The following is a 12935-nucleotide window of genomic DNA, read 5'->3' on the forward strand; positions in this document are numbered from 1 at the left end:
AATAGTGAAGACATTCTTCCTTTCTTCCTTCCTTCATTACTCTCTCCTTCCTTTCTTCTCTTCTTTAATTCCTTCCTTCCCTCCCTATTTCTTCTTTCTTTCCTTTCCTCTTTTCTGTCTTTTGCTTTTTCCTCCTTTCCTTCTTTCCTTTCTTTTTTCTTTTCTTCCTTCCCTCCTTACTTCATCCTTTCACTCTTTCCTTTTTTCTTTCTGTCCCTCTCCCTCTTTATTTCCTTCTTCCCTTACTTCCTTCTCTCTTTCCCTTTCTTCTTTCCCTCCCCTTTCCTTCTCCCTTCTTTTTTCCTTCCTTCCCTCCTTCCTTCCTTCCTTATTTTATTCCTTCCTTTATTCATTCCTCCCCCTTTCTTTCCTTCCATCCATCCTTCCTGCATGATAACTGACTGATCCCTATTTTTACTGAACTGATGAACTGTTTGAATTGGTCACATTGCAGAGATATAGCTTCCTTCAGCCTTAGCTCATGGTACCAGTTATTTCTTTTGTTAAGTTATTCCTTATGTTAAGTCACCTTCAGCTCCTTTACTTTTCTTTAATGACTATGGAAATCTCGCTTCTTTTGTATCCTCTAGCCTTCGCTTCTAATCTTTACAATCTAAATAAGAATTTTTTCCAAAAGTTTGACTTTCTCTTCCCCTCCTTCCAAAATGTTCTCATTGTTACAATTTGGTCTACATTATTTACATCATTGTTACACTGTATTCCTTCAAGGGCCTTGATCTTTCATCACTTCTGTCTTCCCTTTCTTCTTGTTTAGCAACATCCATTATTGATTTACCAAACCACAGTCCTTGTACTGCCTTATGGTGTCCTTACTGTCTAACCTCCCTCACTGTACGGTATGGATGGGCTTTAGGCTTGTGGGAGCAAGAGAGTGGTTACAAAAGGAAGTGATTTGAGCAACAGGATAGAGCAACCTCACACAGGAGATATCAAGACCAGGGAGGAAGGACAGGGTGAATGGCATTAGGTTTGCCTTGCAAGGGCTGGTTACTGAGTCTCCTCGCCTTGTTCTGAGATGAGCAAGACAGGCACGTTTTCATGTGGAGTCCTTGACAGTATCAGGCTGCTAAAGGGAAGAATACTGGTCTGTGAGGAATTCCAGTTTGTACCAGCTCCTGAGTCCATGCATTGTGCTGTAAGAGGTCCTGGGTCTCCATCTGGCATCCATCTAAGTCAATCATCAATTGCAAAATGTGTTGTACTGTCTATATTCCTTTATCCATTGGCTAGAGCAGTGGCCAGGGTATGTGTGTACGTGTGTGTATGTATGCATGTGCATATGTGTGTATGAAAGAGAGAGAGGGAGACGCAGAGGCTGAAACAGACACAGAGAAATATAGGGTAAAAAAAGAAGTAACTGAACTGTGCATTTCCCACAAATCTTGGTTTCAGAGCAGTTTACATATTAGATCGAAACTATTTACGTCCAGGAGAAGCCGGGTGGTGGGGCTCAAATGTGCAGTACATTTTCATTATGTATTTTTTATTGTTTAATTAATTCTATGCTAAGAGTAAAACAACAGTATGCAGTCAAGCATGTTCCATCTGTTTCTAGGAGTAACAACTCTATTATGTCAAGCTTGTGTGGTTAAGGCTCAGTGAAATATGAAACATGCAAAGAAAAGGCAGAGTTTGCTGAAGATAAAAATTTAAGAGTAGATTCTGATCAAGTAAATTCACAATAATCTACAACCCCAGGCTGAGATTTGGTACAACTACCCAAAGAAAGGTAGTTGGAATTGAAAGATAGAAGTCTATCTGTTCTCTTTGACAACGATAGAAAAGTTGACACTTCTCCAGCTTTTCAGCTCATTGGGTTGGAATTTCATAACCGCAGAGGTAATCATGAGACTCTCTAGGGTTAGAGCCTTTCCCTGAACATGGTCATGTTAGTGGTTAACAGTGCCACCTGTAGGTTAAAACTATGTGTGCACTTTTCAAGGAATTTGAGAGCTGGTTCTGCCCCCTTTCTTCATTTCTTTTAAGATTCTTTTCCAACCTTAATGCTCCTAATCTTACCAGTAAGGATTTTAGAATCATTCTACTCCTTTCTCCCAAGCATGAGCACAAGACTTGAGAGGCCCACCCCTTAGCTTATCTAAAGTCTGGTCACTTTAACCATGAATTGTATGGGGCAAGTGTTTAAATGTCAGCTTGGAAGCTGTTTACATATATAGAATCCCAGTGGGACTTATTTGCACTATGCTATTACCTAAGCAGAGCAAGTAATAAGCTCTAGAGACCCTAAGAATCCTTACTAGGCCTTCTGTACACACACACAATTAGTGAAACATGGTGAATGATTGCTGCTGAAATCAGTTTCCAGCTTCCAAAAACAAAGTTTCTAACTCAGAGCCATACAATTCCCTTTGTTTATGTCAGCAGGTTCTTGGGTATGAAAATTCCCAGTGGGGCCAAAGTCTTCCTTACTGAACTATGTCCCTCATGTAGATAGGCAGGGGAAGTTCTCTCAGGTGTCTTCCTATGTATCTCCCAGGAATTACAGCAAGAAGTGAAAAGGGTCATGAATCAGAAGGGAAGACAGGGCTTTAGACAGTATTTGTTTCTTCAACCCAAATGGGTAAAGGGAATCTTTCTATAGGTTCCTTATTGTAACCTTGGGGCAGCTAGGTGGTGCAATGGATAGAGCACTGGTGAAGGAGTCAGGAGTTCAAGTCTCACCTCAGCTACTTGATACTCACTAGCTGTGTGATCTTGAGCAAGTCACTTAACCCCAATTGCCTCATCCTGGGCCATCTCCAGTCATCCTGACGAATATCAGGTCACTGGATTCAGATGGCTCTGGAGGAGAAGTGAGGTTGGTGACCTGCACAGCCCTCCCTCACTCAAAAAAAGAACAAAGTCAAGTGCAAGTTGTGTCATCATTTCTCTGATGGCATGGTGTTCTTCGGCGATGAAGGACAAACACACACTATTGTAATCTTCCAGTCTGGGAAGATTACAGTAAGGAATTACTGTTCCCTCTTTGTCAAACCCTATTGTTCTACCTCATTTTGTCTGTTGCATTCAGTATAACATGGTAACATATCCTGAACAGCTCTGCTAGTATAGAAGGAAGGACTGCTTGGTAAATCAAATAAGTAAAAAAGTAAAGATTTCTAAAATAATCAGGTGGATGCATGGGAGTTTGTTTGTTTGTTTGTTTTTTGGACCAGGTCTGTGATTTCTTTGGTATAGGGAACTCCTAGAGAGGAAACTCATTTTACCAGTGCAAATTAGGACCTGCTCTGTGATTTTTAAATCTTAGAATGTTGCCTGGGATCACTGACACTCCATCTCTGGACTTGAGGCATCTTCACTAGCTGTCCCTGATACTTACAATGTTCTCCTTCATCATCTCTGGTTTCCTTTAAGTCTCATCTAAATCCCTGTCTTCTATAGGAAGCCTTTCCTGATCCCCCTTAATTCTATCTGATCCCCTTTCCTCTGTATCCCCAGCACATGGCATAGTGCCTGGCACATAGTGGGTATTCAGTAATCATTTATTGACTGATTTATTAACTTAACTGCCTGAATAGTTAAATAACTTGTTCAGGATCACAGAGTATCAGTGTCAGAAGAAGGACGAGAACCTAGGTCTTCCTGAGACTTGAGGCTAGCTCCCTAGACATAATGCCAAACAATCTCTCCATTAATAATAACTCTGATTTATATTGCATTTTAAGATTTATGGAATGATTTCCTCACAAGAACTCTGAGACAGGATGTACAAATAGTGTTAGCCTTAGATTTCATAAAGAAGAAAAGACTGGAAAGGGAAATTGGGGAGGCGGTGGTTAAGAGAAGTCCTCAGCCTAAAGCGCGGTGGAAAGGAAAGAAGCATTTGTATGTAGTACCTACTATGCGCCAAACACTTCTACAAATATTATTTCATTTGATTCTTACAGTTGAAGGTAGGTGCTATTATTATCCCCATTTTACGGTTGAGAAAACTGGGACAAACAGAGGTGAAGTGACTTGCCTGGGGTCACACAACTAGTAAGTATCTGTGGTCATGTTTGAGCTCAAGTTTTCCTGATTCCAGACCCAGCACTCTATGTACTGTCCCACCAGGTGTCTCTAAGACATAGAATGACAAAAAGGAAGACCATTGTTTCTCTTGACTCACTTCCTGAATGGAGTGGCCAACAGGAAGTAACTCTAACTCCAAAGCAACAAAAGAAGAAAGTGGGGTTTTCGAAGAACCTCTGAACCTTCCTCATTCTAGCCCAGATTCTCACTCATTTACTTCTCTGTTTGGAACTTCCAAAGGCCCCTTCAACTCTCAACAAGGGTCGGTCAGTCAGTCACACTTACTCTGTGTCAGGCACTGGCCAAGCCTTGGAATGCAAAGAAAGGCAAAAGATAGTCCCTGCCAAGGAACTCATAATCTAATGGGGGAGACAAGATGCAAACAACTACAAACAACTATATACAGGATACGACAATCAACAGAGGGAAGTCAGCAGAATTCAGAGGCAGTGGGAAAGGCTTCCTATAGAAAGTGAGATTGTAGTAGGGACTTGAAGGAAGCCAGGAGGCTGAGATGAGCAGGGAGATCATTGCAAGCATGAGGGACAGTCAGGGAAAATGCCTGGAATCAGGGGATGGAGTGTCTTGTATCAGGAACTGCAAGAAGGCCAGCATCACTGAGTTGAAGAGTACATGGTAAAGCATAAGGGATAAGAAGACTAGAAGGGAGGAGGGAAAGTTACGAAAGGCTTTGAATATCAAATGAGGGATATTAGAATTGATCATGAAAATGAAACATTGTAGAAACGTGCACTACATTTAAATAGCTGTAATTGTTAGGAAGTATTTTTCCTGACATCAATCCTAAATTTCTGTCTTTGCAGCTTCTGTTCATTGTTTCTAGATCTCCATCTGGGCTAAGCAAAATGATGTAATCCCCCTTCCATACCACTATCATTCAAATATTTGAACACGACTCAGTTGCCCTACTTAGTTTTCTTCATCTTGTAAATATCTATTCTAGAATGAGCTGAAGGCAATATTCTAGCTGTGGTCAGAGCATAGACCATTGCTGTAGTCCTGAATGCTCCCTTCCTTCCTTCCTTCCTTCCTTCCTTCCTTCCTTCCTTCCTTCCTTCCTTCCTTCCTTCCTTCTCTCCCTTTTCCTCTTTCCTTTCTTCCTTCCCTTCTTTCCTCCCTTCTTTGTTTCCTTCCTTCCCCTCTTCTCTTTCTTTCTCTCTCTCCTCCTTCCTTCCTTCTTCCCTTCCTCCCTTCCTTCCTGTCTATCTCCCTATTGAGTCCATGCCAAAAGCCTCATTAGCCCACTGCAGTTCAGACCTAAGTTCAAGAGTTCCTCCAACCTCAACCTCCCTAGTAACAGGAATCCAGGGCATCAGCCACCACACCCAGCAACCATGCCTTTCTTTACGAAGCCTAAGACTACATTAGCTTTCTTGGTTGTCAGATTCACATTGAGCTTGCAGTTCACTCATATCCCAAGATCTTTTTCAGACAAATTGCTGTCCAGTTACACCTCAGAAGTGCTAAGTTTTAATCTATCAGTCAGTCATTAAACATTTATTAAGGACCCACATTGTGTGCAGTGTTATGTGACCTGAAAGTTCCATAGTCTCTTTGTTTCTCAGTTATCTCACAATTAGATAAGAAAATACAGGTCAAAGCACTTTTTTAAAGAAGTGCTTCAAAATGAACCTGACTGAATGGAAGAATCATGGTGCCCTCAACAGCATTGTATTACTGTGAATAATTTTTAGTATTGTTGTCCAAACTATCTTTCCTTAATCTAGGCTTGCTAAAGCATCATGCTTAATTTTCCAGTTTCCCAAAACATTTTCACCAGCTTTTCTTACCCTTACCCTTGCTAACCTATACTTTTTAATGCTGCCCATGCTATCCCTTTGAGGATAGAGCTTTCTCTATTCTCAGTATAAAGATGAAAACATCGATGAGATCATGTCTGTCTGATGGCCATTTTCAATGAGCTCTTTAATTTGGGACTGACATCTTTTCCCCCAAGTGGATCTACAAAGAACTGGCCATGGTGAGCCAGCACTTCCAAGAAACACAGATCACTGTCCCTAGTTCTGAGCCCTGACTCTGGACCCTGACACCAAAGGGCCAACCATCTGACAACATGGCAGCCACCACAACATAAAAAGCCACCAATATCCACATATACTTTCCCTGACATCAATTCAATGTTGAATCAAAAAGGTATAAAAGGGATATGGGGACTATATGAAAACAGCAAAATAGCATGTTTTCTCACAGAGTCAACAAAAGGTAATGCAAGCTGGGATGCTGCTGTCATTGAGACATACTGTCCCCCATTTACCTGAATAGTTTGTAGCTACTGGAGAGATTACCATGTGGAGGCAGGGGATAAGTTTCCTCCTAAAAATAGGAGAAAAGCACAGCAATAACCACCCCCACCCCCCATCTACTAGTAGGTACGTCTCCCTCCTCAGAGGGAGCTGTCAATTGAAGGCTGGATGACCACTTGCCTTGGATGTGATACTGAGGATTCTTGGCCTCTGAGGTCTTTTCCAGCTCTAAGAATCTGTGATTCTATCAATGCTACCTCATTTTACTGAGGGAATTTCAGGGTTCTGAAGCCTCTCTCTGAGGAGGAAGAAAAACCTGGTCTAAGACAGCCCTGTGAAATTATTCTTTAACCTAGTTGTAAAAATTTTCTGAATGCTCGCTAAGCTCTTGTGTACAGAGCATCTTACTGGGGCAGTTTGTCTGTCAACAAGCATTTATTAAGCTCTTACTATGTGCCAGGCACTGTGCTAAGCACCAGTGGAACAAAAACTCAAAAGAAGCCTCTGCCCTGGAGGGGCTCACAATCTGATGGGGAAGACAGAATGTGAATGTCTTTGTACCCCCAGCATCTATACAGTGTGAATAGGAGGTAATCTCAGAAAGAAGGCTCTAGCAGTTGGGTGGGGGGAGAAGATCATTTGCAAAAGGTGAGATTTGATGATGAACAAGCAGACTTCAGAAAAACCTAGAAAGACTTACATGAACTGGTGCTGAGTGAAATGAGCAGAATCAGGAGAACATTGTACCCAGTAACAGCCACATTGTTCAATGACTGACTTTGATAGACTTGGCTCTTCTCAGCAATGCAAGGATCTGAGACAACTTCAAGGTTGTGAGGGGTTTTAAAAACCTGAGGATTTTATATTTGATCTTGAAGGTAATAGGGAGCAAGTGGAGTTTCCAATCCAGTAGAAGGACCAGTCCGCACACACCTCTCTACCTTGACCTAGTCCCTGCCTTCTGAGATTGGGATCCCCTTTGTGTTATACATACCTTATATACACAGAGTTGTTTGCAGGTTACCTCCACCATTAAAATGTGATTTCCTTGAGAGCAGGGATTATTTTGGTTTTTCTTTGTATCCCGTAATCTAGTAAGGGAGTATGAACATCATAAATGCTTAATGAATGCTTGTTGACTGACTATTTGATAACTATGCTATATGAAATTGCACAGTAGGAAAATAGGCTGTATGAGATCTAAGAAGGAACCTAGGGAATCAGGGAGGGCTTCATGGAGAAGGTGACAATTAAGTTGGACTTTAGAGAAAGGGTAGGAATTCAATAGACAAATAAGCATTCTAGAAATAGCACCCCAGCTCTCAATTAGCAAAGGCCCAGAGATCTGCTAGCAAATTGACAACTACTTGTTCATTTTTTCGGATCTATTGAGTGTGTGAAGGGTAAGAGTGTTCTGTTAAGTGTTTAACAAGAGGCTGTGAAAAAAATGTACAGTTGACACACTTTTAAATTTAATCTGCATTATTAACATTTTATCATCACTTTTTTAAGTTTAGAAAATCAACAAAACAGTAAACCAACACTTGATTTGTGGCATTTGCCAATTTCCAAGGCACTGAAATTTGAACAATGGGAATTCCAATGAACATTGGAGCTGACTCCAGCATATCCCAAGAAAGGAAAACAATATGACTGGAAACTTGGACTGTTGCCAAATTATAGAAGTCTTGAAACCTGGGCAGAAGTGTTTGAGATGTATTCAATAGGTAATGGGAAGTCCTGGAAGATTGTTGATCAGTTTGTTGGAGGTGTTGTAGATTCATCCACTGGGAAGAGAGTTGGACCAGTAAGTTAGGTCTAGGATAATTTCAAGATTTTAAGTATTTATTGAGCCTGGACCAGTGTTGCACATAGAGTAGGTAGGTACTTTAAAAATGTGCACTGAATTGAATAGAATATTGATCTTATAACCCAGAGTTAGATCATCGGTTGGATATATATGGGAATGAAATATGAAATAATGGTCAAAACAAAGATCTGAGCTTCCAAACATATCGATTTATTAAACAATGCATGCCAATTGCATAACAAATTGGGACCAGACCTCCTCAGCTTGGCACTAGACCCCAAATACAAGAGGAGACAGATTTTTATGCATTAAAACAACTAACAGGATATAAACCAGGATACAAAATTAGGTGATCTGATTTCTAATTGGAGGAAAGACTAGGGACTTTTCAAATTGGGAAGGAAAGAGCAAGCAAATCCAAAAAGATATGTCCCACTCCCAAACCAATTGTCTGTGTTCAATCAAAGGAACTAAGTAACAGGAAGTTATTGACCAGTGCAGGGCCAGTTTTCAGATAAGACATATGGGTTGCTTGAGATGTATAATTGTGAGGAAATTACTTGCAACAATCTTCATATCTGATAGGGTTTCTGATCAGCATAACCCAGATCCTTAGTGAAGAGTGTCTAAGCAACAGGCAGAGGTTGTCCAGTTTCTGGGTCACACAGGGCTAACTTCAAACAATGCACTGAAGTTTTCTCACAATTTCCATAATTGAATACAGTCTCTCACAAGACAGAAATTGAACTAGACCCATAACTGAATAGAAAGTGAACTGAACTAGATTCAGAATTGAGTCACAAGATGGAGTCAGCATGATTCACTCAATTCCCACAATTCCCCTGGTAGGATATTTGAAAAGTTTAAGATTCAGAGAGGGGCTGAGTTGGGAGAATTATAGCCAATCTATAATTTCAAGCCTCTTTTTCTTAAGTCATCCTATCACTCCTACTTACAGTGTCTGGTACTTGGATAAAATACCTAGACTCCACCTTTTAAATGCGTTCTTTTCAAATATTTATAAACTGTAATCATATCTCCATTAAGTCAACATTTAAATAACTTATCCATATTTAATTTTTCATAATAAACAAGCCCCATTTTACCTCAATCATTTAATTTCCTCCTCTGAATGACTTCCAAATTGCCTTCAATCTCCTGATGGAGATGGGTTCCAAAGTGATTTGTCATCAATGAATACAGATTCAGAGCACCGAGATGCTGAATACAAGAATCTTCATATCTTTCATGTTGTCTCCTTTGATAGAATGTAAGGTCCTTCAGGACATGTCCTGTTTCATTTTTGTCTTTGCATCTTCATCACTTAGCTCAGAGTCTGTTATGTAGTAGGCACTTAAATACTTGTTGAGTGAGGGGAAAACCATCAATACGATAATATTTTTTCTTTCCGATATAATATCCATCCTCTAATCTATCAGAAATGCATGAAAAAATAATATTTGGGAGATTTTAGGGTAACCATCACTTAACCTGATGCCCAAGAGATACAGATATCCATTTAATAGGAGGTTTTTTCTAACACAATCATCCAAAAATGGAGTGGACTCCTTCGGGTAATGAATTCCTTGGCCATGGATATCTTCAGGCAGAGTCTCGATTGTTAAGACATTGAAGAGGGAATTCAGGTTTCAGGTAGAGGTAAGATTGAAACACCTCCTGAGATCTCTTTCAGCTCTGAGGTTCAAGATGATATAATGAGACAGGACCAGATCTATGGCTTCCTTGATCTAAGGAATGATGGGGAAACTCCCTCTATGTTTATTGGCACATATCTTGAATGTATCATGCTACAGTCACTAAGGGTGACCTTGTCTAGGGTCACATGGTCAGTGTGGGTCTGAAAAGGGACATGAATCTAGGTTTTCCTGTCTCTAAGGTCAGTTTCCTACCCACTAGAGATGCTGCCTCTCAGATGGTTTGAGCAGGTGGAAAGAAACCTAATACAGCACTCTTTAATAAGCTCTTTTATCAATGAGTCAGTGTTGCTGGAAAACAGAATCCTTCATCCTTCAGCTTTTCTTTAGAAAGCTTAACATCACAGCTTCTGCAAATGTATCATATTAAAAGGAATGTATTTTCTCTGTCTAGCCAATACCTGCTAACCTATTTTACCAATAAATGAGCAAAGGCTTAGCTAAGAGTGTAGAGCATAAGTATTGGTTATTTTCAGGCATGAGAGGAAGAAATATGAAATTTAGTCTTAGTCCTCCATAAATATATAATATAGTTGGGGGCAGAGTAATTATGAAGGTGTTTAGCAATAATAGCATATTTTCAAATTCATATAATTTTTAATGCTTTCATTTGATCTTGATAATAATTCTTTGATGTCTACAGGGCAACTATCATGACCCCATCTTAGAGATGAGGAAATGGAGTCTCTTAGGGAGTTAAATCATAGGATCTTAGAATCTCTGAGCTGGAATGGTTATCAGAACATCCTGAATGAAACTGGCATGGACCTCATCATCGAACTGGAATGGACCTCAGAACATCATGAAGCTGAGTAGCAATCTGAAATGGCTTCTGGTTTTATGCCCAAGGCTCTTCCTTCCATTCCTTTTCTTTAAACATGACAGGGACGCATTTCAACATATAGACAAGAAGTGTTCAGGTTGACCTGCCTTTGCACAATAGATGTGCTCCATTTCTGTAAACAGTCTAATATTTTAATGTACTTGTGAGCTCACAAGTTAAAGGAATATTATAATGAAACTTTAATTGGTCTCTTTTATAAACCTAGATTTTTAGCTCTTTGATTTGCTTTTAATGATGTATCCCAGCATATGGGATCTCTGTCTTACAAATCATAATTTAAAGGTGGAAAAGACCTCAGAGGTCATATAATCTATCCTTTTCATTCTACAAATGAAAAACCTGAGGCCTACAGAGATTAAGTGACTTGCCTCATCATAAGTGGAAGAGCCAGGCTTCCATCCCACATCTTTGGGATGGAATTCCCATCTTACAAATTCATCTTACAACACTGCCACCAGCCACCAGGAACCTTCATCTGTGTCATTCAGAGTAAGGACCTTGAAAAGAAGTCATCTCTTGAAAGAAGTGAAGTGATCCATCCATCTGTATGGTCCTTCCATTCCCTATCTCTCTTCACACTCCTCCCCACCCCGACTACCAAGGGGAAGTCCAGAATTTTGGATGGATAGCTTTGAAGGCTAGAGCAGTCGTAGGCAGGGTACTCCAGTGGAAGATTGAGATTAGCGTGATGCTCTTGTTGCCTGGCAGCATTTCCATAAGCAAATGGTCAGGAGAGGGTTCACAAAGAAGAGCAAAAGGTGTCAAAGACTAAAGCTCTGTCAAGCATAAACACAACAAAATGTGAGTCATAAGGAGCTAATTCAGACTTTTGTCCTTAGTGGATATTATTGCTGTCTGATTCTCCATGACCCTGCTGACCATAGCACATCAATATTGTCCACTGGGTTTTCTTGGCCAAGATGCTAGCATGGTTTATCATTTCCCTCTCCAGTGTATTAAGGCAAACAAAGGTTAAGTGACCTACCAAGATCACACAGCTAGTAAGTGTCTGAGGCTGGATTTGAATTCAGGTCTTCTTGACTCCAAGTCCAGCACTCCATCCACTGAGTCACTTAACTGCCTCTTTAGTGGGTCTAGTACTCAGGAAAAAACTCAACTTCCTCCCCTTCCTACTTGCACCACAAGAAGATTTCCACTTTCAAACTCTACATAGTAAACTACAACAATTCTGCTACATTTGGGGCTAGTCTGGCTTTTGTGGGCTAGCCTGGGAAACTATCCACCATTTGTAACATATTTTCTATGTCAAAATGTGCTTTCAGAACCAGAATGACCTATAAACCAGCTGGAACTTATCCATTTCAGAAATAAGCACCTGTCGATGATGATGATGATGATATTAGGAGCTAACATTTATATAGTAGTAAAAGGTTTGCAAGGTGCTCTATAAACATTATCTCATTTTATCCTCAGAACCTGTGGACGTAGGTGCTATGACCAGCTCCATTTTACAGAGAAGGAAACTGAGGTGGGCAGAGGTTAAGTGACTTGCCCAGTATCTCATAATTAGGAAGTATCTGAGTCTGGATTTAAACTCAGGTCCAGTGCTCTGCCCACTGCACCATCTAATACCTGAACATTTAGTCAGTCTAGTATGCTGTGACATCATATATAGTTTCCTTCAGTAAGGGACACCCAGATAAATTAACCCCAGACTGACTATCATATTATATGTAATATATTAATATATAATGATATAGCACATAATGTTGATTATTATATTGTATATAATATATTAAGATACGTTATATATAATGCTGATGATCACAGGTAATATTAAGTATAATATAGCAATATGTTATAATATATGTGATATATTATATATTAATATTATATAATCAATTAATACATATATGGATAATATAGTATAATATTACATGTAATATATTATAATATATAATGTCAATTATCACATATTATTATAATAGTATATAATGTTGATTATCACATTATATCTAATGTATTAATATATGATACTTTGTATGATATATAATGTTCATTATCAGAGACAGACAGAATCAAGAGAATCTTGATTTCTTTTTACATTAGGGTTGTTTGTTTTGGGTTGTTTGTTAGGTTGTTGCTGCTTTTTGACTATGAATATTTTTGCTGTTGAAATGTTTCCATAATCACTTTCTCACTTTTTCCTCATGACATCCTCCTGAAATAGGTAGAACACTACTGTTACTCCTAATGCAGCTAAATGA

The 12935-nt window shown here is 39.6% G+C and overlaps 1 long non-coding RNA gene across 1 annotated transcript in view; it reads left to right on the forward strand.

Moving 5' to 3' along the window:
- Positions 1-5598: 5598 nt before the first annotated feature.
- LOC140527499 (uncharacterized) overlaps positions 5599-12935 on the forward strand; it is a 29232-nt gene continuing 21895 nt past the window's right edge. Inside the window, exon 1 of the long non-coding RNA XR_011974818.1 lies at positions 5599-9807. This is a non-coding gene — a long non-coding RNA (uncharacterized lncRNA). The remainder of the gene's footprint in view (positions 9808-12935) is intronic.

Source organism: Notamacropus eugenii, chromosome 2 (assembly GCF_028372415.1).
Source record: "Notamacropus eugenii isolate mMacEug1 chromosome 2, mMacEug1.pri_v2, whole genome shotgun sequence".
In the NCBI taxonomy this organism is placed as follows: Eukaryota; Metazoa; Chordata; class Mammalia; order Diprotodontia; family Macropodidae; genus Notamacropus; species Notamacropus eugenii.